The following is a 25,646-nucleotide window of genomic DNA, read 5'->3' as shown; positions in this document are numbered from 1 at the left end:
AGTATTTGATTATTGACACGTAGTTGCCGCGGCACCGAAAAGGCTGACTTAAAAAAATATAACCCTTGGCGCTGGCTCGGAACAAAAAAGATTAATTTTTTTTGTGTTGGAAATAATTAGCGTGAAGTATTTAATTAACTGCACGTAACTACGACGGCGCTGAAAAGGCGGAATTAAAAAGGAATGACCCTTGGCGTTGACTTGGAAACCTCACTGTATTATGCCGTCGGCAAAGCAGTGCGTAAGCGGGGCGCTTACGAGAGATAAAGGCACCGAAAACCGAAAACAACAACAACACCAGCGCGGCTGATGCGGCGGTCAGCGCGGGAATCCGAAACTAACCGTAAAGCGAAGTTTGGTTTTGCCGTCGGCAAAACACCGTATGAGCGAAGAGTTCAGGAAGCGAGAACAAAGCGGAACGCAAAGAAAAAAAAAACAACAACAAAAAACGTCTGCTGTGGCGGTTGTGCGGATTTGGAGAAATAAACACTTGCACTTGAATTTCGAATCTTGGTTATTTTCGTTTGTTGGTTTTATTGTAATTTAATTCCTATATGGGCGGGCAGAAAATATAATGATATATGTATTTATGTGGTTGGATGTATTTGCACAGTGGAACCCCGCTAACGGCACTGCGGCGGCGTACAACAAAAAATATATAGTTGAGGCAGAAAATAGTTATATATGGACAAGCAGAGCGGATTTGTGTGGGGGTATGTGTTGGATGTTTCGACTTATGGTACAGTGGGAACACGAAGAGTGGACTGTATTTTTGGAATTTGGCATATAAATCTGTGAAGGCCTGTGAACCTTGCGTGGAGAAAACAAAAAAACCAAATGGCACACAACAAAAAATATATATGTTGACACCGGCGTATATTAATTGAGCCTTTTTGTTTTATTTATTTAATTTGATTTATTTATTTTCACCACACAATTTCACTGTATTTCGGCGGAGACGGACTTGCGCGAAAAAGTATATGCAGAAATTATCACACGTATGTCTGTATGTATGTTGATGTACATATGCCTTGGCCGTTGGCGAGTGGAGCGGAGAAGCGAAAGGCACAAAAGAAAACGGCAGGCAATATGGCGATCACACAAAACGGAGACGGATTGGAAAAAATTGACGGGAGAAAAAATTCGGAATAAATGGAATTTTCCTCAGACTGCCGTTGTGTCGGAAAAAACTCGGATCTGGAGTTGACGCAAAAAAAGGAAAAATTATCTTGCAGCAGTGTGAACGAAATTGAATGTTCGGACCACTGCTGAAGACCGGCAGAGAGAGGGAGACAGAGGAGGCTCGTACTTATCTTAAGCGGAAAAATCACCGGAACTGCTGGCTGTGTTGCGGAAGGATATCCGTATCCGGCTCGAAGGACCAATGTTTAGGAGGGGGGCGATCCTTCCACTGAAGATCCTTGAAGAGTAAATTCCACCGGCGCAGAGACCAGAAAAAAACCCAGGAGAGAAGAAAAAGTCGGGGGCGTCGTTGATGCAATTCACTCGATGACGATCAGCTTTATTCGGCTGCATACATGAAACTAAAAACTAAGCATAGAAAAAAGAGGCCAGAGAAGCTGGCTGCAGTGAGCATGGTGTTCGGAATGCACCCGAGGCCCGCGCTCGAGAGTGCGAAAGCGCTCAGCGCTGCGGGAGAGCGAGCGCGGGAGAGCAAGAGGGCGAGAGCGGGCGAGCGTTGCTACGCTGGGAGCGCTTGAGCTTTTGGACGCTCAGACGCTCGGCGGCCAGAGGGGGAACAGGGCCCCCTGGCGTGAACAAAGATGAAGATCGGTACATGTTAAAATCCTTAACAAGCAAAAGAACTTATAAGTATGCGCATGAGTTTTTGAGGGCATTGCCAAATAGACAAATAAGCATTGACGTTGATAAAGATTTAGACGACTCAAGTGGAGATGCGTCTGATTCCCATGTGGGGAATGATGATATGGATGGCACGGTTGATGCCGTGGAATCCCAAGAGCGGATATAATGACCGCATCATAACAGAAGGAATTGTTATGGCGGGGGTCAGTGGAGACCGCACCATAACAGAAGGAATTGTTATGGCGGGGGTCAGTGGAGACCGCACCATAACAGAAGGAATTGTTATGGCGGGGGGCAGTATGTGGGGGTAAAAGGAAATACACCAGTTGATAAAGCTATGTAATTAGAGAAGTCTGAATTGTAAATTATGATTAAAATGAAGATGTAATTTGTTATGTTATCATGTTATCATGAAACCAAGATGCTTATTTTGTCTAAATGCCTCAATACTTATGTTTAGAAAATTAATGAAATGATGAAATGTTTGTTGACAATAACATGTAACGAGTACGAGTAACGAGAATACTGTGATTTAAAGTTAACACACGAGGACGTGTGATTTGTCAGGAAGGCCGTGTCGGATCACATGAAACAGGGCCTACTTTATTCCTATGTGAAGCGGAGCCTTTTGAAATATGAAGAGAGCTTGTACTCTTTAGGTTCGAAAGGTTATCCCGCCAAACTAACATTTGAAGACACTAGAAGTGTAAGCGAGAGATCGCCGACTGAGGCACTCGTTGGTGGAATCATTTATAAGGCTATGAGGGTCCAGAGAGACCATGACGCAAGAGGTGCGTGTGAGCGTTGCAAAGTGTGCAGCAAGAGCCTGTATAAATTGATGAAGAGATGTTGAGTAAGAGTTGTGGTACGAGTAGAGAAAGAAGATACAGATTTGGTACGAGAAGAGAATGAAGTGGCGAGAAGAAATAAAAGTAAAGCTTATTTGACATGAATAAAACAGATAAAATGAAATGTTAAGTTGAGACCAAAGAGAGAAACATGAGAGAATGATAAATGAAAATGACAGTTATGTTTAGAGCTATTAGAAGACACGTCACGCGAGGACGCGTGAAATGTCAGGATGGCCGTGTCGGCGAGTTGGTTGCTAAGTGCAAATTTGGAAAGCTTGTTGCTATGGCAACAGAATTATTCGGCATGCTCAGGTATTGGTAGTCTGTAGGTGTCGCTGGCGCGCAGGCGCAATGACAGTTGAGTCGGTAACAGGAAAAGGACAGTAGACTGTCTGTTACTGAGTGAGGTCTGTTCGTCGGTCGCAACAATAGGAAAGAGTGAAAGAGACAGCTAGAGATTGTCTAGGATTGACGTTTGAGTGAAAAGTAAGAAAATGTGAAAAGGCTAAAGGAAAAGTGACGTGAGGACAGATACGTTTTGAGTGCGCAGGCGGACAGAACTCGCTGCTCGACTACGGTTAAATTAAATAACGGTTATCTCCGACATATATATATATTTTTTTAATGGCAAATAATCTTGCTAAGCGAGTTAATGGCAAATAATCTCGCTTTTTTAATGGCAAATAATCTCGTTTTTTAATGGCAAATAATCTCGCTGAGCGAGTACTTTATTGTTTGTTTTTAATGGCAAATAATCTCACTGAGCGAGTCCTTTATTGTTTGTCTGATTACTCAGTATAGCAACTTATACAAACATGTATGGCATTTGAGAATTAATACTAACTTTCAAAACTAAATAACAAAAAGTATTTTCAGTATTTGCACAAAAATATTTGGTTTGATTTGGTATAAGACCGTGCTGCCAAGAAAGCGAATATCAATACGACTTAGGCATGGCGCAAACAAATGTTACATACATTTTCATGATATCAAAAACAATAATTACTTAGTTACATTTTGTCAGCAACAAAAAAGGAAGATATTTTTTAAATTATTAAAATCGTAAAGATATACCTAGTTTAAATAATTAACGCGTCAAGAAAAATTTAATTTAATGTAGCTGCCTCCCCTCTCCTCGCAGCGGTCATCTCAGTTATTGGCGTCTCTCTTAACTTCGAACTTCTCTTAGCAGATCGGTCCGTAGAAGCTCTCTCAGCTCTTGTCATCTCTTTCTAACAACAGCTGTCAATGGTACGAGTATACTTACCCAGCAGACAAAGAGCGGTCTCAGTGCGGATGGATCCGAGAAATGTCCGCTAAAAATATTAAATGCGAACAAAGAATCGGAGTTTCCGCATTAGGTTCGGGGAATGCTCAAAAACGGACGCGCAAACGGACGAAAAGCAAAACTGTGGCGTTCCCCGAGAATGTACCGAAAACGTATTGCTAACGGACACTAAACCGTACAGTGGGCGGCCAAAAAGCGGACTTACCGCAATAGGTTTGCCAAATTGTCTAAACCTGACCCGAAAACGGATACTGAAACGGGCTAACACTGGGACCCGTGCAAATGCCGCAAATGTCCCGCTAACGGACACTAAAACGCACTGCACGCGTTAAAAATCTTGTCGTCAACGAAATTTCTAGAACTTGATGAACGGTTCTTCTCCTTCCTTTTTTTGTCGCTTGCCTGTTTTTTGTTATTTCGCTGCAAATGAGCGAGAGGCAAATATTATTGCATCATCTTTAAACTCTTTTATACCGTCGCGACACTTTTCCTTTTGACCGGCGAGTTGTGCGGACGTGAGTGAACAGTTTTTTTACAAGAAACACGTGTTTTCAACGGTAAGTGCTAAATTTAAATTGATTAATATGTACAATCTCTTACTAATGAACTAATATTGACTAGATTTATATTTATTTATGCTGGCGAGACTTAATTTCCGACGAAGTGGCGCGCCAAGGGTCCTGGTTTGGGACAGAGTCCAAAATGTCCATTCGAGAGATGCTTATTACGTCATCCGTCAAAGGTATGTATATTTTTCGTATATTTTTTAATACGTATATACTTATAATAATTAATATTTTTACAGCCGCTTTTATAAACAAATTTGCGTTGGAGGATGCAAGCAGACACAAAAGCAGAATGCACAGGACGGTTTGTATTAGTATTATTAGTTTTAAGGTGTGAGGAGGCCTCAGAACCAGGGGCAGTTTTGTAGTGTGTAAGATAATTTCCAGTTTTGTAGTATTTAAGTTCATTTCAATTATGTAGTACTTAAGCTCATTTCTCCTTAGCACGTAAGAACATCTACATTTAGTATTAAACATTAGGACGTAAGCGACGAATACTAAGACCCACGAAGGGCACACTAATTAGGGATTTAATAGTAGGGACTAAGGTTAAGAGAAAACGCGCTCGAGATTTAAGAGAAAAAAACAACGAAGAGACGACGAGCGGCCGAACACACACACGAGCGGCCACGAACAGCCGAAGGAAACAACGAGCGGCCGAGAACGGCCGAACATACACACGAGCAGCCGAAGCCGGCAGCCAACCGAGCCGAAGGACGGCTACCCGAACCGTCTTCGGCAAATACCCGAAAGCAAGGGCCGATCAGCCGAAGCATGGCGTCGGCACACACGACAGGGCCCGAGTAGCAGATCGGCGGCCATGACACCAGCCGAAGCTCACCCGAAGCTCACCCGAAGCTTCCCGGAGTCGGGAGTAAAACGACGCCACCGATCGTGGCAAGGACATAGCGAAGGACAATGCCAGCATCCTGCAAGGACATAGCAAAGGACAACGCCAGCATCCTGCCAGGACATACCAAAAGGATACTCCAGGGATCCTTCAAGGACATACGCCAGGACCCCCACTCGACTCCAAGGATACCTCAAGGGTCTTTGAGTGATCGACTGATCTCGATGGTCGACTGATAAATTCTCGCTCATTTTTTTTTTCCTATGCTTCCCTTCTACTCTTCCCGCTTCGGTCTATGCGGCCTAGCAACAGAAGTGCTCTTTCCTACGTTTTCGACCCTAACCTCGACCTTTCGACCTGAATTTTTTTCTGGTGGTGCTTTAAGCCACGTTAGATGGAATTATCCTTGAATTATCCTGCCTGGTCCCTGCTCGGGCGCCTTTCTGTAAGGATGCTATGGCCAGGATAATGACTCAGTCGGCCCAGGAGTCCTCTACAGAAAATATTTATAATTGTACGGAGACAGGCAGGAGAAAGGACGGGCCCGAAGGCCGGTATGTTTATTTGGGTGCGAAAAGGGGCCGGCGATGGTCACGCAAACTCCCGAAATCCGGGCAACCGGCTCCGCAAGCCGTAGTCCGATTGCCAGATACGAGACGAAGGTGCATCTTCCGAAGTCGGACCGATCCCGCAAAGCCGGGGTACCGGTGTTCCCTGATCTCCGAATGAGCGGCCCGAAATGAGGGCTGCCGGCCACGCAGTGTCATGTGCCGGCCGCCCTGGGTTCCCGATGGGATGTCGAAACGGCGAGTCGATCCCGCAGGCCGAGTACCGCTTCGCCGCCTTGGCAAAGAGAATGTGGATGCCTAACCAGGAAGAAGGCCGATCCCGCATGCCGGGGTACCGGCCCCTCCTCTAAGGAAGGAGAAGCGAAGGGTTGCCGACCACGCTGGCCATGTGCCGGTGGCCCTTGCTCTCCAGAAATCATGGGGCGCCAAGAGGGTAAATAATATTCCGCCGTTGGGTTCGTTTATATGAGTTTATTTTACAATGTTGGCAAACCTAGCTGTTCCCTAAACCTAGCTGTTCCCTATCGCACTCCGAGTTCTCCCCCGCAGGGGTTGGCCCTTGGCCAGCTCACCAGTAGTTTACTCCAACTCCATTTTGGGCACGTGGCCGGCGGCGTGGTTTTATTCCAATGGTATTCCTGTTAGCTCCGTGGCACGTCTGGTCTGTTGCTGGTATTCCGAGAGAAGAGACCGGGCTCGGCTTGCCGAGGCCCTTTTATAGGCCGTCGGCGATCGGTGGCGTCGTTTTACTCCCGACTCCGGGAAGCTTCGGGTGAGCTCGGGTGAACTTCGGCTGGTCTCATGGCCGCCGATCTGCTACTCGGGCCCTGTCGTGTGTCCCGACGCCATGCTTCGGCTGATCGGGCCTTGCCTTCGGGTGTTTGCCGAAGACGGTTCGGCTGGCCGTCCTTCGGCTCGGTCGGCTGCCGGCTTCGGATGCTCGTGTGTAGGTTCGGCCGCTCTCGGCTGCTCGTTGTTTCCTTCGGCTGTTCGTGGCCGCTCGTGTGTTTTGTTGTTTTTCTCTTAAATCTCGAGCGCGTTTCTATTAAACCTAGTCCCTACTACTAAATCCCTAACTAGTGTGCCCTTCGTGGGTCTTAGTATTCTGGTTGCTTACGTCCTAATGTTTTAATACTAAATGTAGATGTTCTTACGTGCTAAGGAGAAATGAGCTTAAATACTACATAATGGAAATGAACTTAAATACTACAAAACTGGAAATTGTCTTACACACTACAAAACTGCCCATGGTTCTGAGGCCTCCTCACACCTTAAAACTAATAATACTAATACAAACCGTCCTGTGCATTCTGCTTTTGTGTCTGCTTGCATCCTCCAACGCAAATTTGTTTATAAAAGCGGCTGTAAAAATATTAATTATTATAAGTATATACGTATTAAAAAATATACGAAAAATATACATACCTTTGACGGATGACGTAATAAGCATCTCTCGAATGGACATTGTTCGGAGCAGACCGCCGGCACCTAGTCACGCGCGCATAGGTGTGCCGCTGCACCTGCAGCGCTCTTATGTTTTCTCTTTTCTTATCTCGCTAAAGCTGTCGCGTTATCTATCAGCCAAACTACATTTGTTATCCCATAAACATATATATATTCTGAAGCCAAGCTTTTATACACTCAGTCTGCAGCTCCGATAAAACAAACACATTAAAACGGCTTATATTAAAATACCTATCGTGCGTCTTTTTATTATAAACTGAAGGGTGGCAAATTCGTTGTCTTCCCCACAAACATTTTGGTGACCCCGACGTGATATTTATCGGAGTCTGCATTTCGGTTTCGTAATTGTTTAATATCGTTTAAACAAAACGCTTGTTTGCGGTCGTTTGCGGGCATTCGGTCACAAACACACAAACATACATACAAACAGTGAGCAGCCGGCCGTTTGATTTTTTGTACATTTCGCGCTGTGAAAAATCAAAACTGTGTTGTGCAAATAATTTGGCATAAAAGTAAATCGAATTGAATCGTTTTTTATTAGCGCATAGTGCATATAGATATATGTACATATAGCCACCGCCATACATACATACATACATTCGTTCGCATATATTCGCTGTTGCTAAGCAGGCAACTTAACGGCAAAAACAACAACAACAAGTTTAAGGTTCCGTTGCATTTCGGCGACGCTTGTAACCTCTACATTTTCGCGGTAGAAAGCATAGGGTGTTTCGTGCCTCTGACGCGGTCAGACATTTTAATTTATTTTATTTTGTTTTCTCGTGATCGAATAAAAAATATGTCTGATACGGAAAATTCGGTTCGGGCACCAAATGAATCCCCAAGTGACGTGGACTTCTACCGAGCCAAAGCCGACTCTATTTTGACTCAAATAAACTCGATGAAGTTTTATTTAAATGGTGATTCGGTCAATCAGTTTGATGAAGCTGATTTACTCGCGCGAATGGATTGGATCAACTCCTTAAACGAGGCATTTGATGCTGCCCAGACATCGTTGAGACATCGTTGAGATCTCGAGCGACCATCGGATTGAATTTTCCGGAGTTTTCATGGATGTAAAGGCGAAACTAAGCCGAGGCTTAGCTGCTCATCGCAAGTCGCAATTGCCGGCTTCAACCGCTGCCAATTCAACATCTATTGAAATGCCTAACCACCCGGATCTTTCCTTTAGATCTAGGAAGCCTCGTTTGCCAAATCTGGAAATTGCTCGTTTTCATGGATCCTATGCTGAGTGGCCGGATTTTCTGGCGACGTTCCGGACGGTCATCGGAAATGATGATGAGCTAAGTGATATTGAGAAATTACAGTATTTGCGGTCGAGTTTAGGCGGCGTGGCTCTGGAGACCATACGCTCGCTCGAACCCTCAAATGCAAATTATCATAAGGCTATGAATTTGCTGCTAAATCGATTTGATAACAAGGTTTTACATTTTCAGGCACACGTACAGGCAATATTCGGTTTAAAGGGTGTCGAGAAGGGATCAGCAAAGGGTCTTCGGGAGCTCCGTGATTGCATGAATTCACATTTGCGAGCGATTCGAACCCTGGCCACTACGCATCAGATTTTGGATGGGCTTCTGATACACATCGTCACTCGAAAGCTGGACCAGAGGACGCGGGAAAAATGGGAAGAGGATTTATCAATCACCGAGCTGTCTAACTGGGATGCGATGGAGTCGTTTTTGGAGAAGAGTTGCAGGATGATGGAAAACTTGGATCAAGCCTTGGTAACGCAAACTCCAGGCCAACAGGTGGGAAAAAGCATGCACAAATTTAACCCAAATGCACTTATTGCTTCTGCCACTAACTCAAGTCAGCCGATTTGTTTATTTTGCGATGCAAGGGATCACTATTTGCCAAATTGTTCTCGATTTTTAAATTTGAGTCCGAATCTTCGGTATCGAGAAGCAAAGAAGTTGCACCTTTGCTTGAACTGTTTGCGCAAGGGGCATAGTTTGCAGCAATGCAAGTCGACGCACTGCAGATATTGTCGCATGAAGCACCATTCATTGTTACATATGAACCATGACCCATCCGCAACATCCATCTCATTTGCATCTCCATCAATCTCTCATCAATCCATCGATCCATCCTCGAGCTCTCAGCCACTGCCATCCACTTCATCATCAGCATTAGTGTCATGTGCTCAACCATCACCTCTTCCTGATCATCGCATATCAAGCCCTCCACCCAAAGCCTCAAATATTATGCCGATTGATTACGTGTTGCTTCCGACTGCAATTATTTACTTGAGAAATAGAATTGGAGCATTTATGCCTTGCCGAGCAATTTTAGATTCCGCCTCTCAGCTAAACTTCATAACTTCTCGCTTAGCTAGTCAACTTAATTTGAAGAATAAAAAATCGCAAACCTCGATTTCTGGGATAGGAGAATCTTCCCTGATTTCTGATAAGACAGTCGATATTGTTGCGCAATCACGGGATGCCAGCTATCGTGCGTCATTCGCTGCTGTTGTGACTCACAGTATCACGGATTATCAGCCTCACTTCAATATTAATGCAACAGCATGGAGATTTCCGCAGAACATTTCGCTCGCTGATCCGTATTTCAATCAATCGCAACGAATTGACCTTTTTCTTGGCGCTGGTTTGTTTTTCGAGATAATTTCAATGGGAAAAATTCATTTGGACAGGACTTTGCCTACTCTTCAGAACACCAAACTTGGTTGGATAGTCTCTGGAGGGATATCGAGTATGCCAAATCACAAATCGGTTTTAGCAGCCATCGTCAAGGACCCTGCTGATCATCCTGATGACACACTCGCCGCCATAGTAAAGCGATTTTGGGAAATTGAGGACTTCACTTCGTCAAAGCCATCATTATTGCCGGAAGATTTGAGATGCGAGCAACTTTTCAATCAAAATTGCACTAGACTTGGAAACGGTCAATACTCTGTTCGGCTCTTGTCTACTTCAGGATTCGAATCTCTAGGTGATTCTTACTGCTTGGCTCGTCGTAGGTTTAGGAGTTTGGAAGCCAAACTAGATGTAAACCCAGCCCTGGAAGCTCAGTATTCAGCATTTTTGAGGGAGTATATCGATTTAGGCCACATGTCGCTTGTTAAAAAGGAACCATCGGTGCCACAACTCTTTTTGCCTCACCATTGCGTGCATAAGCAGGAGAGCACGAGCACGAAGCTTCGTGTCGTGTTTGATGGATCTGCCAAAACGACTTCTGGTAGCTCTCTTAACGACTTACTTCTTGCAGGGCCAACTATTCAGCAGAAAATCTTTAACATACTGCTTCGCTTTCGATTTTTTATACCCTTGCAGGGTATTATAATTTCAGTCAGAAGTTTGCAACGCAGTGAAGGAGACGTTTCCGACCCTATAAAGTATATATATTCTTGATCAGCATCAACAGCCGAGTCGATCTAGACATGTCCGTCTGTCCGTCTGTCCGTCTGTCCGTCCGTCTGTCCGTCCGTCTGTCCGTTTCTACGCAAACTAGTCCCTCAATTTTAAAGCTATCTGAATGAAACTTTGCATATAGTCTTCTATATACTCTCACTGCTATATATGTCGGAACGGGCCGGATCGGACGACTATAACATAAAGCTGCCATACAAATGTTCGATAAATTTTTAGAAAAAAAATTATAACTGTGCTGTTTTTCAATATTTTTGCACCATTTTTTAGATATGGCCATTTTATATTATTTCTAAATTTTGCTAAAAATTTTGTGTAAATTGGACGACTATATGATATAGCTGCCATAGGAACGGTCGGAAAATTAATAGGAAAAAAATTATAGCTTCGTTGTTTTTCAACGTATTTTTATCTGCTCTGAGATATAGGCTTTTTTTATTGTTCTAGAATTTTGGTATAAATTTCATAAAAATCGGACAAATATATCATATAGCTGCCATAGGAGCGATCGGTAGATGTAGAGAAATGTAAGGCTGCGAATGTAAAACTGTAACTGTCAAACTGTAAACGTAATAAGTACAGGTAAACTGTAATGAAACTCTGTTTTGTGAGTGTTTTCAACATTTATATCTATAATATAAACATCAAAACCAATCTGCAAGGGTATACAAACTTCGGCGTGCCGAAGTTAGCTTCCTTTCTTGTTAAAGTTGCCCTTTGTGGAGATATCTGCAAGATGTACCGGTGCGTGCGTGTTTCGCATCCGGATGACTTTTTGCAGTGCATCGTTTGGCGAGAGAACCCAACGGATGAGTTGAGTGTTTTTAAATTGAACACTGTAACTTATGGAACTAAGCCTGCTGCCTTCTTGGCTATAAGAGCCATGCATCAGCTCTCTTACGATGAGGAGGAATCATTTCCTATTGGAGCAAGAATTGTTCGTAGAGATTTCTATGTGGATGACTTAATCTCTGGTGGGGACTCAGTTGAGGAGGTGAGAGAAATTCGTCGTCAGGTGAAGGAACTACTGTCGCGAGGCCACTTTCCAATCCGCAAATGGTGTTCGAATGAGTCAGCAGCCCTGGAAGGAGAGTCTGACTGCGACAAGGAGCAGCTAATCAAATTTCATGATGGATCGGATATCGCCAAGGCATTGGGACTAGTCTGGGATCCATTTTCTGATGAACTCCTATTTAATTTTTCTCAACTGCCAACCAATCAACGACCCACCAAGCGGGTTGCATTGTCAACAATAGCCAAATTCTACGATCCGCTGGGTCTAATAACTCCAATTGTCACAAGGTCTAAAATCTTTCTGCAATCTCTATGGAGTGCGAACGTAGATTGGGATGACGCACTGGAAACCATAGATTTTGATTGCGCCTTTCATTGTTGGTCGGACTCGTCTATTGTGTTAGCGTGGATTGGGCAACCTCCGAGGGAGTTTAACGTTTTCGTATCGAACAGGATCGCGAAAATTCAGGAGATGACGAAAGAAATGACTTGGCACCACGTTCCTACAGCCTTAAACCCGGCGGACGTCGTATCGCGAGGATGTACCCCGAGGGAATTGTTGGAACATTCCCTTTGGGCTAATGGGCCTCCATTCCTTCTGCAAAGTTCGTCGAATTGGCCGTCCCTGCTGGNTGTAGTAAAGGATCTTCCAGAGCGCCGTTCTGCGACTCCAATTGGGACCGTTTGCATGGATAGTTCTTCAAACTGCAAATACCTGAACTCTTTCGACAAGTTGCAGCGAGTATTTGCATACATTTATCGATTCATTTCAAATTGCAGAGCCAAATGTGCGCCGTCAAAAGGTCATCTCTCGGTGGAGGAGATCAACTCTGGAACTGTACTTCTTTTGAGGAGCATCCAACAGGTTAACTTGGCGAAGGAGTATGGATTTCTTAACCAGGGCAAGCCTTGTCCCCAGAAAAGCAAGCTGATTTCGCTTAGGCCTATAATCGGATCCGACGGGTTACTTCGAGTTGGTGGAAGACTTCAGAACGCAAACTTGGGCTACGATACGATGCATCCGATACTGTTGCCCAAGGATCATCCAGTCACCAAGGCAATCATCGTTTATTACCATGGAAAATATTTGCATGCAGGATCACAGGCGTTGCTGGCTGCATTACGACAAAGGTTCTGGCCGATTGGAGGCCGCAAGTTCGTCGCCAGCGTCATCAACAAATGCGTCCGATGTTTCCGAATGAAGCCTGTGACTTGGGAACACGTCATGGGTAGCCTGCCGGCAAATCGAGTGCAGCCTAATCCAGCCTTTCATACAACAGGTGTGGACTATTGTGGGCCATTCTATCACAAAGCAGAGACCAGAAATAAGGCACCCCACAAGTGCTACATCGCTGTTTTTGTCTGCTTTTCCACGAAGGCCGCTCATTTGGAAGTGGTTCAGGATCTCACGACGGATTCTTTCATCGCATCGCTGAGGAGATTCATCAGCCTTCGAGGCAGTCCGCGTACCATTTGGAGTGACAATGCTACGAACTTTGTCGGTGCAAAGAGCGAGCTTGCCGAGCTGAAGCTTTTCTTGAGCGAGCAACACACGGCATCGATATCTTCGGCCTGTTTAGCTGATGGGATCGATTGGAAGTTCATCCCTCCGCGTGCCCCGCACTTCAGTGGTTTATGGGAGGCCGCTGTGAAGTCAGCCAAATATCACTTCTATAGAGTCGTCGGTGCATCCGTTTTAGCCATCGATGAACTAAGAACTCTTGCCTATGAGATTTCTGCCATCCTTAACTCCCGTCCACTCTGTCCAATTTCAGAAAATGCTGAGAGCCTTGAGGTGCTAACGCCTGCGCATTTCCTGAAGGGTTCCAGCTTCACAAAATTTCCTCGCGAAGGCCGCCTCAGCAGATGGCAACGGGTGACCCAGATGCAACAACACTTCTGGAAAAAATGGAGCAGCGAATATTTGTCCCTTCTTCAAGAAAGGAGCAAGTGGCGCGTCGAAACGTCCAACATCAAGGTTGGAAGCATAGTGGTGCTGAAGGATGACAACATTCCCCCATTGAAATGGCAGCTTGGGTGCATCGAGGACGTCATACCCGGCGGAGACGGCGTCATAAGAGTAGCTATGGTCCGTACAGCTACGGGTCTTATCAAGAGAGCCGTCGGCAAACTAGCCGCTCTGCCTATCGATTCCGAGATAGTTGGAACCGTACCTCTTCCAACGGGGGGAGTATGTTCGGAGCAGACCGCCGGCACCTAGTCACGCGCGCATAGGTGTGCCGCTGCACCTGCAGCGCTCTTATGTTTTCTCTTTTCTTATCTCGCTAAAGCTGTCGCGTTATCTATCAGCCAAACTACATTTGTTATCCCATCTATATATATAAAAATCAATTGCTGTTCGTTAGTCTCGCTAAAACTCGAGAATGGCTGAACGGATTTATCTTATCTTGGTCTTGAATTATTCGTGCAGGTCTAGGGAAGGTTTAAAAGGTGAGAAAAATTCGAATAATTGCCGGGAAAATCCTCAAAACAGTATTTTTCTATTTCCCATACAAACGTTTTCTAAATAAAATGGAGAGTCAATTTGTAATTTATTACCGCTGTATAACAGGGGTGCCCAAACGTTGCTTATGGCAGAGCAACGCACCAATACATATAAATGAAAACACAAATACATTTACGCAAAAGTTTTTTTTTTTACTTCAAATTTCTGCACTGAAAAAAATGAAAGTAAATTCAAATTAAGATATCGGAAGTAATAAAAATACATGAAAATACATTTTAACAATGCATTGGGGCTCACCATAGCAATTTTTACAAAATAAAAAATTAGATTCTGCAATATCAAACATCTTGCCCGCAACGCAAAATACAACTGATTTTTCGCGATGTACTTTTTTCGGCGATCCAACAACAATTTACATTCGGACAAGCGAGATAACGGTGAAGCCTATGAAAGTGTTGTTGCCGAGATCAACGAAGACGTGGAGAATGAAGAGAATACGCAAAATTTTTTGTGTAATCTCCTTTGCTTATGGAGTGAGCCGTGCATGCATACGGCGATTGCTCTGCCTATGCTAAAGAGCAATTACAAAAACAATGCGAGCACAAAGAGCTATGGGCTGGGCATGACTGCTGTATAAAGTTCAAATTCGCATGCGCGTTGGAGGATCTAATATCGCGTTCCGAAACTCAACAAAAGTGAAAGTGAATCGCGAACGCGACAAAATTGCATAGTCTCACAGCTTCATATAGCTTCGAGAAAATTAATTTTAGCTAACTTCAGTTGTTAATCTGTCTTTTGTTTTTAATAAGACTATATAGAAATCGAAAGATAAATCTTAAGTTTTGTCACAAACGTTAAATTATAAATCTTAAGTTAAATTTCTGAACGCAATCATAATATTTGACATTAGATTTGACAACCAACTAATATGTCAATCCATCCTGTCTGTCGCTTTTCAGTCAGAGCACGGAAAAAAGTATCCATCCTGTCTGTCGCTATTAAATAAGAAATTTTTGGGAAGTCCTTCCGGAAAGGTCGCTAGCGGCTCAACAGATGGACACACTGTTGTATGTAAAATTCTGAAACACCCTACAAAGATCATAGCTGCGTTGAAATTGTGTATCAATGAACTCGGTAAAAAAATATTTAAACAAAAAAATCGAGCTAACGAAGCAATTGGAAGTAATGCCTGCTGTTAGACGATCAAGACTTGGACGGCGTTTACGCAATGCAATAAGTATTCAGAATTCCCGTAATAGTCGGACGCAAGAGGAACGTACAGAAATAAATGCATCAATACGTGCCCAAATGGCACAGCTTCGCGCTCCACAAAGATCACCTCAAGCCCGACAAAATAATAGAGAAAGACGAGCCGCAAATGAAAACTTGAATCGCGCTGCATTCGCATACAATCCTGAAACATCCTACAAGGATCTTACCTGCGTTGTAATTGGTTCATTGTCTGTTGTATGTCAGCATTGCAATGCACTGAAGTTTCGGTTGGAAACACCCGGCTTATGCTGTGCAGGTGGCAAAATTAAAGTGCCCGTTTTTGCTCATCCACCAGAGCCATTGTATTCGCTACTATATGGAAATTCAGCCCAATCAAACAGTTTCCTAAAGCTTGCACAAATATATAACGGATGCTTTCCAATTACGTCATTTGGAGTCGAGGTTTTTCATCAATCAGGCTACAATCCAAGTTATAAGGTAATGGCATCTCGTTATTATCAAAATGAACAACTCACATTTTTTCGAAATTGCATTCCAACATTCAGATTCAAGGGCAAATTCACCATAGAGCGGGCGCTTTGTTATCACCACAAAACAAAGACCTTAAATTCCTTCAGATCTAATTCATTGGTAATTCACCGCTACTAAACGTGAAATTATCGAACAAGTGCAAAATCTTCTCCATGAGCATAATGAATTGGTCAGATTGTTCAAAACCGCATTGGATATAATGCATTATGACGAACACAAAATCATTATAAGCGCTGACAAAAAACCCATTGGTAGCCATGCAAGACAATTTAATGCTTCCACTATCAATGAAGTCGCAGTGGTGATTGTTGGCGAGAATGTTGAATCACGCGATATTGTTTTTAAGCTCTTCAATACCCGTTGATGTTCTGTCGTGGAGAAGATGGGTATCACTTCAACATAAAGATGGTCAACCTAACTTCAGGTTTGTTTACAAGTCATCACTTCTTTTTGATTCTACAGCTAAGTTTGAATTCAAGTTCTAGGAGAAGAAACGAATAAGAAGGTCAACTCTATGAATTTTTATGCGTATCGATTGATGATTCGACTAGATGTTGACAATCATCTGTTAAGATACCGCCGTTTGTTTCAACAGTACTGTGTGGACATGTACGTCAAAGTAAAAACGTCTCAATTTAATTTGTTTTAATCAGTCGAAGTTGGGGCGAGATAAAGTTCGCCGGGTCCTCTAGTAAACATATATATANATTCTGAAGACAAGCTTTTATACACTCAGTCTGCAGCTCCGATAAAACAAACACATTAAAACGGCTTATATTAAAATACCTATCGTGCGTCTTTTTATTATAAACTAAAGGGTGGCAAATTCGTTGTCTTCCCCACAAACAGACATTTTGGACTCTGTCCCAAACCAGGACCCTTGGCGCGCCACTTCGTCGGAAATTAAGTCTCGCCAGCATAAATAAATATAAATCTAGTCAATATTATTTCATTAGTAAGAGATTGTACATATTAATCAATTTAAATTTAGCACTTACCGTTGAAAACACGTGTTTCTTGTAAAAAAACTGTTCACTCACGTCCGCACAACTCGCCGGTCAAAAGGAAAAGAGTCGCGACGGTATAAAAGAGTTTAAAGATGATGCAATAATATTTGCCTCTCGCTCATTTGCAGCGAAATAACAAAAAACAGGCAAGCGACAAAAAAAGGAAGGAGCAGAACCGTTCATCAAGTTCTAGAAATTTCGTTGACGACAAGATTTTTAACGCGTGCAGTGCGTTTTAGTGTCCGTTAGCGGGACATTTGCGGCATTTGCACGGGTCCCAGTGTTAGCCCGTTTCAGTATCCGTTTTCGGGCCAGGTTTCGACAATTAGGCAAACCTATTGCGGTAAGTCCGCTTTTTGGCCGCCCACTGTACGGTTTAGTGTCCGTTAGCAATACGTTTTCGGTACATTCTCGGGTGTTCAAACATGAACACGGTTTTAGATAAGAAGCATCTGTTAGCGATAAACTCCCAGCAGCAGAGCACGGCCTAGCACCATATCTATCTATTAATACAACCGGCACTTGAGCCTATGTAACAAGTAACCCGAAATATGACCTCCTGCGAGCGGTCTGGGTTTGTTTAAGATATGTTCTTTCAGGGTGACTGTTTGCACCCTTATCGTACTTTAAATACTTCCCACGATCGGGAACTGTCCGATGCGTGGGTCTAGAACTAAGATCTAAATGTACATCCTCATGTTAGCTATATAAGCTAGGATTGGAATGAAATAAACCAGTTTCTTACAAAAACTCAACACATGAAGACTTCTCATTTATTTGGGGTTTTCATTTTGGTCAATCGAGCCTTCGAAGAAATTTACTTCGATAACTCTGCAGTTTTCCCCCTCTATGGTAAGGGACTCAGAGTGAGGCCAGCTCCTTCAAGCGAAGCAAGTAACACTTGTAGCTAAAAGGTAGCAAAATAATTAACTCTTGTTTCCCCCCACCCGTGGTAAGGAACAGAGTATAAAATAAAAACAAAAAGACACAAAAGAGTCTTTTATGTTTTAAAAACATGCACCATGTAGGTTGCTGTAATACCATGAAAAAAATGGTAAGGCGTGCTGGAGCCAATAATATCAGTAGAAAATGTGCTTAAAGAAAATGTAAAAAAGTGCATAAAATTATGTTATGGTATTTGAAATGGCCAACACATACCATATATATGCAAAAGGATAAAAAAAGAGTCCTTCTTGTAAAAAAAAAAAAAGGGGTCGAGAAATCGGCAAAATTAAAAAATAAATATAACACGGGGAACGCCACAGTTTTGGTTTTCGTCCGTTTGCGCGTCCGTTTTTGAGCATCCCCCGAACCTAATGCGGAAACTCCGATTCTTTGTTCGCATTTCATATTTTTAGCGGACATTTCTCGGATCCATCCGCACTGAGACCGCTTTTTGTCTGCTGGGTAAGTATACTCGTACCACTGACGGCTGTTGTTAAAAAGAGATGACAAGAGCTGAGAGAGCTTCTACGGACCGATCTGCTAAGAGAAGTTCGAAGTTAAGAGAGCCGCCAATAACTGAGATGACCGCTGCGAGGAGAGGGGAGGCAGCTACATTAAATTAAATTTTTCTTGACGCGTTAATTATTTAAACTAGGTAAATCTTTACGATATTAATAATTTAAAAAATATCTTCCTTTCTTGTTGCTGACAAAATGTAACTAAGTAATTATTTTTTTGATATCATGAAAATGTATGTAACATTTGTTTGCGCCATGCCTAAGTCGTATGTATATTCGCTTTCTTGGCAGCACGGTCTTAAACCAAATCAAACCAAATCTTTTTGTGCAAATACTTAAAATGTTTTCCTTTTTGTTATTTAGTTTTGAAAGTTAGTATTAATTCTCAAATGCCACACATGTTTGTATAAGTTGCTATACTGAGTAATCAGACAAACAATAAAGGACTCGCTCAGTGAGATTATTTGCCATTAAAAAAACAATAAAGTACTTGCTCAGCGAGATTATTTGCCATTAAAAAACGAGATTATTTGCCATTAAAAAAGCGAGATTATTTGCCGTTAAACTCGCTTAGCAAGATTATTTGCCATTAAAAAAAATATATATATACTAGAGGACCCGGCGAACTTTATCTCGCCCCAACTTCGACTGATTAAAACAAATTAAATTGAGACGTTTTTACTTTGACGTACATGTCCACACAGTACTGTTGAAACAAACGGCGGTATCTTAACAGATGATTGTCAACATCTAGTCGAATCATCAATCGATACGCATAAAAATTCATAGAGTTGACCTTCTTATTCGTTTCTTCTCCTAGAACTTGAATTCAAACTTAGCTGTAGAATCAAAAAGAAGTGATGACTTGTAAACAAACCTGAAGTTAGGTTGACCATCTTTATGTTGAAGTGATACCCATCTTCTCCACGACAGAACATCAACGGGTATTGAAGAGCTTAAAAACAATATCGCGTGATTCAACATTCTCGCCAACAATCACCACTGCGACTTCATTGATAGTGGAAGCATTAAATTGTCTTGCATGGCTACCAATGGGTTTTTTGTCAGCGCTTATAATGATTTTGTGTTCGTCATAATGCATTATATCCAATGCGGTTTTGAACAATCTGACCAATTCATTATGCTCATGGAGAAGATTTTGCACTTGTTCGATAATTTCACGTTTAGTAGCGGTGAATTACCAATGAATTAGATCTGAAGGAATTTAAGGTCTTTGTTTTGTGGTGATAACAAAGCGCCCGCTCTATGGTGAATTTGCCCTTGAATCTGAATGTTGGAATGCAATTTCGAAAAAATGTGAGTTGTTCATTTTGATAATAAAGAGATGCCATTACCTTATAACTTGGATTGTAGCCTGATTGATGAAAAACCTCGACTCCAAATGACGTAATTGGAAAGCATCCGTTATATATTTGTGCAAGCTTTAGGAAACTGTTTGATTGGGCTGAATTTCCATATAGTAGCGAATACAATGGCTCTGGTGGATGAGCAAAAACGGGCACTTTAATTTTGCCACCTGCACAGCATAAGCCGGGTGTTTCCAACCGAAACTTCAGTGCATTGCAATGCTGACATACAACAGACAATGAACCAATTACAACGCAGATAAGATCCTTGTAGGATGTTTCAGGATTGTATGCGAATGCAGCGCGATTCAAGTTTTTCATTTGCGGCTCGTCTTTCTCTATTATTTTGTCGGGCTTGAGGTGATCTTTGTGGAGCGCGAAGCTGTGCCATTTGGGCACGTATTGATGCATTTATTTATGTACGTTCCTCTTGCGTCCCACTATTACGGGAATTCTGAATACTTATTGCATTGCGTAAACGCCGTCCAAGTCTTGATCGTCTAACAGCAGGCATTACTTCCAATTGCTTCGTTAGCTCGATTTTTTTTGTTAAAATATTTTTTTACCGAGTTCATTGATACACAATTTCAACGCAGCTATGATCTTTGTAGGGTGTTTCAGAATTTTACATACAACAGTGTGTCCATCTGTTGAGCCGCTAGCGACCTTTACGGAAGGACTTCCCAAAAATTTCTTATTTAATAGCGACAGACAGGATGGATACTTTTTTCCGTGCTCTGACTGAAAAGCGACAGACAGGATGGATTGACATATTAGTTGGTTGTCAAATCTAATGTCAAATATTATGATTGCGTTCAGAAATTTAACTTAAGATTTATAATTTAACGTTTGTGACAAAACTTAAGATTTATCTTTCGATTTCTATATAGTCTTATTAAAAACAAAAGACAGATTAACAACTGAAGTTAGCTAAAATTAATTTTCTCGAAGCTATATGAAGCTGTGAGACTATGCAATTTTGTCGCGTTCGCGATTCACTTTCACTTTTGTTGAGTTTCGGAACGCGATATTAGATCCTCCAACGCGCATGCGAATTTGAACTTTATACAGCAGTCATGCCCAGCCCATAGCTCTTTGTGCTCGCATTGTTTTTGTAATTGCTCTTTAGCATAGGCAGAGCAATCGCCGTATGCATGCACGGCTCACTCCATAAGCAAAGGAGATTACACAAAAAATTTTGCGTATTCTCTTCATTCTCCACGTCTTCGTTGATCTCGGCAACAACACTTTCATAGGCTTCACCGTTATCTCGCTTGTCCGAATGTAAATTGTTGTTGGATCGCCGAAAAAAGTACATCGCGAAAAATCAGTTGTATTTTGCGTTGCGGGCAAGATGTTTGATATTGCAGAATCTAATTTTTTATTTTGTAAAAATTGCTATGGTGAGCCCCAATGCATTGTTAAAATGTATTTTCATGTATTTTTATTACTTCCGATATCTTAATTTGAATTTACTTTCATTTTTTTCAGTGCAGAAATTTGAAGTAAAAAAAAAACTTTTGCGTAAATGTATTTGTGTTTTCATTTATATGTATTGGTGCGTTGCTCTGCCATAAGCAACGTTTGGGCACCCCTGTTATACAGCGGTAATAAATTACAAATTGACTCTCCATTTTATTTAGAAAACGTTTGTATGGGAAATAGAAAAATACTGTTTTGAGGATTTTCCCGGCAATTATTCGAATTTTTCTCACCTTTTAAACCTTCCCTAGACCTCCACGAATAATTCAAGACCAAGATAAGATAAATCCGTTCAGCCATTCTCGAGTTTTAGCGAGACTAACGAACAGCAATTGATTTTTATATATATAGATATGTCGGCGAGTTGGTTGCTAAGTGCAAATTTGGAAAGCTTGTTGCTATGGCAACAGAATTATTCGGCATGCTCAGGTATTGGTAGCCTGTAGGTGTCGCTGGCGCGCAGGCGCAATGACAGTTGAGTCGGTAACAGGAAAAGGACAGTAGACTGTCTGTTACTGAGTGAGGTCTGTTCGTCTGTCGCAACAATAGGAAAGAGTGAAAGAGACAGCTAGAGATTGTCTAGGATTGACGTTTGAGTGAAAAGCAAGAAAATGTGAAAAGGCTAAAGGAAAAGGGACGTGAGGACAGATACGTTTTGAGTGCGCAGGCGGACAGAACTCGCTGCTCGACTACGGTTAAATTAAATAACGGTTATCTCCGACATCAGAAGTGGGATTCACCATAGCCTCGCGGGCATTCTGATAAAGTGATTTTCGGTCGATATTAAATTCAGTAGCGCATCGAAAGCTTCCGCAGCCGCGTGGTGCGAGACACCGGAGTCGTGATAGGCAGTCAAATGCACTGGTCGCGTGTTGAGCCGGACGGTTGCAAGTGTCATCATTGTCGGCCAGAAAATTTGGGGAAGAATGGAAGACAACAACAACGGCATACTGGCGGAACTGCGGCTGAAGTGCCAAGAGCTGGAGTGACGCGCTTCAGGCGTGATAACAGTGGTCACATTGCATCTCTGTGCACGAGATGGGTATCAGCGGCTGCGAGCGGCAGCGGCAGCTGCATGTAGAAGCGAGTTGATTTGTGTGATTTAACATTGACAGTATCGGGTGAGCCCTTTCCAATTATTCTTTGATTTGGGAGCTGAATTCGGTTGAGAGCAATTTGCAAAAGTTGGCAAAAATACAGACTTCTAAATTCAGCTTGAGGATTCTATTTCATGTAATTATTGAAGATTGCCTACGAGTAGTGGCTGGTTGATTCAAGCAAGCGCTTTGCTCTCTGAGGGGCTGAAGTAATTAATAAAATACGAAATGAAAGCTGGAATATGTGATTAACAATAACAGCGAGTTGTATGTTGTAGTTGTATGTTGCCTGAAGGAAATATTAAACAGTTTTGTGTATGGCTTCATGTGTCGAGTTCCAAAATTTAGCGTGCTTATATACTGGTGCTTTAGAAATTCGCCTAGTAGACATGAATAGTGCAGAGTGTCCCCACACACATGGTTTGGACATAAAGTTGTTGGTTAAAGATGGGAATAGAGAAGTGTTTGATTGCAATGTTGTGCAATGCGATAGGTTGTGCTTAGACTATCGGGAGCAATATTCGAAAATGGTTTCGGACAGTGGCCTTTGCCGCTTATGTCAGACCCTGTGAAGGAAAAATGTTTCTGTTGAAAAATAATTAATTAAAAAAATTACGAGTTGCCGTCTGTTTGGTCTGCCGTGCCGTTTGGTTTGAAGAGTGCATCTTCTACCTTCATCATGCAATTGTTAAGGCGTTTGGAATTTATCATGATTATTTGCGATAGTTTACATAGATGACGTGTTAATCATGGCAAACTCGGAAGAAAAGGCTTTCCGAAGGCTGAAGGTTGTATTAAATGTGTTGACTGTACCAGGGTTGCCATTTAACGTTACCAAATGTGGGTTTCTTGAACCTACTACGCAGTATCTGAGCTAAGAGGTGTGCGGTGGAGAAATCAGACCCAATTCCTAGAAAATCCTTACGTTAAAGGTCCGTCCTTTTAATCGGTGCAATTAAGAGACCGTCGTAAGACCATTTATTGAATTGGTGCCTTATTTTCAAAAACGTGTGCCTCGATTTTCTCAGATCATAAGACAGATTCTTCGGCTTCAAGTATCTTTAAGTGAAATGACGATATTCAGAAATTGGAACGAACGTTTTTAATATTATTACAAGTGAGCCTGTAATCGTTATTTGTTGGTTCGCAACATCCGATAAAATTTGAAACAGATATAAGCTCTTGTGGATATATCGATAGAATTATTTGTCTTGATATCTATCTCTATATGAATTGGAAATATTGGTTGGCGTGCAATTCTGATATTTTCTGATATTTCTGATATTTTTGGCATTATTTCATTCAAATGACAGTTTTTAGTCTATACTTATTGCAAATGTAATCATTTCAAAAAAATTATCTGAACATTGATGGACATACTTGAAATCGTATGATTTTAAAATAGAGTAGAGGAAGAGAAAGCGCAAGGCAAATGTAGAATTCTTTTTGTGTGCAGAATTCACGTGACTGATTTCAACTCCGATAAATAAAAATAAAGTGACGGAAAAACGTGTGAACTTAGAATAGAAATCTCAAATGAATGACTGATCAACATCAGGATTCAGAATTTATTGATATAGTTTATAAACAACTGAAGATAATTGAAATTAAATTGAGTTACGAAGAGGAGTATTGAAGTATACAGAGAGGTGTGAGGCAATGTTATCTGCCAGTAGTGTCCCTTAAATTTGGTTGATTATTAATCAAGGTTATAAATCCGTTATGTATTTGGGTGGAAAAAAAAATAGACTCAGCAAGATTTATCAATATTGTTGGAAATGACTAAGTTTAAAGATTGTTGAAGGTTGTATCATGTGTAAAGTTTTAAAGTAGTCATCTGGCTGGATACCAGGACCGCAGAAGGTGATGGCAAGATTCTCTTGGCGGGGTGCAACTTGCGGCGAACTGCACAGTTAGTAGTGCAACCAATGCAAGCCCTTAAGAGATGCCAATCGGACCCACCCTTTGGGCTTGATACCACCACATGACACAGAGAAAAGTATAGAGAAAGAAATTTAAAGTTACGTTATGCCGGTTCGGTAAAATTATGGAAGGAAGAGCACAAATTTTGTTAAGGCAAGATTAACTTAAAATGGATAAATTGGAAATTGAAATTGTTACGAATGAGAGAGAAGAGAAAGAAAGAGATAAAGAAATGAAGATGGAGATCGGTACATGTTAAAATCCTTAACAAGCAAAAGAACTTATAAGTATGCGCATGAGTTTTTGAGGGCATTGCCAAATAGACAAATAAGCATTGACGTTGATAAAGATTTAGACGACTCAAGTGGAGATGCGTCTGATTCCCATGTGGGGAATGATGATATGGATGGCACGGTTGATGCCTTGGAATCCCAAGAGGGGATATAATGACCGCACCATAACAGAAGGAATTGTTATGGCGGGGGTCAGTGGAGACCGCACCATAACAGAAGGAATTGTTATGGCGGGGGTCAGTGGAGACCGCACCATAACAGAAGGAATTGTTATGGCGGGGGTCAGTATGTGGGTGTAAAAGGAAATACACCAGTTGATAAAGCTATGTAATTAGNTCAGTATGTGGGTGTAAAAGGAAATACACCAGTTGATAAAGCTATGTAATTAAAGAAGTCTGAATTGTAAATTATGATTAAAATGAAGATGTAATTTGTTATGTTATCATGTTATCATGAAACCAAGATGCTTATTTTGTCTAAATGCCTCAATACTTATGTTTAGAAAATTAATGAAATGATGAAATGTTTGTTGACAATAACATGTAACGAGTACGAGTAACGAGAATACTGTGATTTAAAAATAACACACGAGGACGTGTGATTTGTCAGGAAGGCCGTGTCGGATCACATGAAACAGGGCCTACTTTATTCCTATGGTCAGAATATGTGAAGCGGAGCCTTTTGAAATATGGACCAGGGCCTTTTGAAATATAGAGCAGGGCCTTTTGAAATATGGAGCAGGGCCTTTCTGAATCGGTAAGAATTGAGTGAAAGCATGGCAGAGCAGGATAGATATAGACTGCTGCCAAGTGAGGTCTGTTTGTTAAGCGCTGACATACAGGATAGAAAGAGACGACAACAATGATTATGATATGAGTGAATTGAGTGAAAGTAGAAAAAGTCGAAAGTAGACTTTTTGGAAGTTAGCTGAGAAAACGCTTCGA

General features: G+C 42.0%; 1 long non-coding RNA gene across 1 annotated transcript; it reads left to right on the top strand.

Annotated features, from left to right (window-relative positions):
• Positions 1-15,593: 15,593 nt before the first annotated feature.
• LOC138929388 (uncharacterized) lies at positions 15,594-16,750 on the top strand. Its single transcript, XR_011445767.1, has 3 exons — positions 15,594-16,016; positions 16,085-16,494; positions 16,550-16,750. It is a non-coding gene; the product is annotated as an uncharacterized lncRNA (long non-coding RNA).
• Positions 16,751-25,646: the final 8,896 nt, after the last annotated feature.

The sequence above is a fragment of the Drosophila kikkawai genome, unplaced genomic scaffold (assembly GCF_030179895.1).
Source record: "Drosophila kikkawai strain 14028-0561.14 unplaced genomic scaffold, DkikHiC1v2 scaffold_180, whole genome shotgun sequence".
Classification (NCBI taxonomy): Eukaryota; Metazoa; Arthropoda; class Insecta; order Diptera; family Drosophilidae; genus Drosophila; species Drosophila kikkawai.
This window is presented reverse-complemented; position numbering and strand designations above follow the sequence as displayed.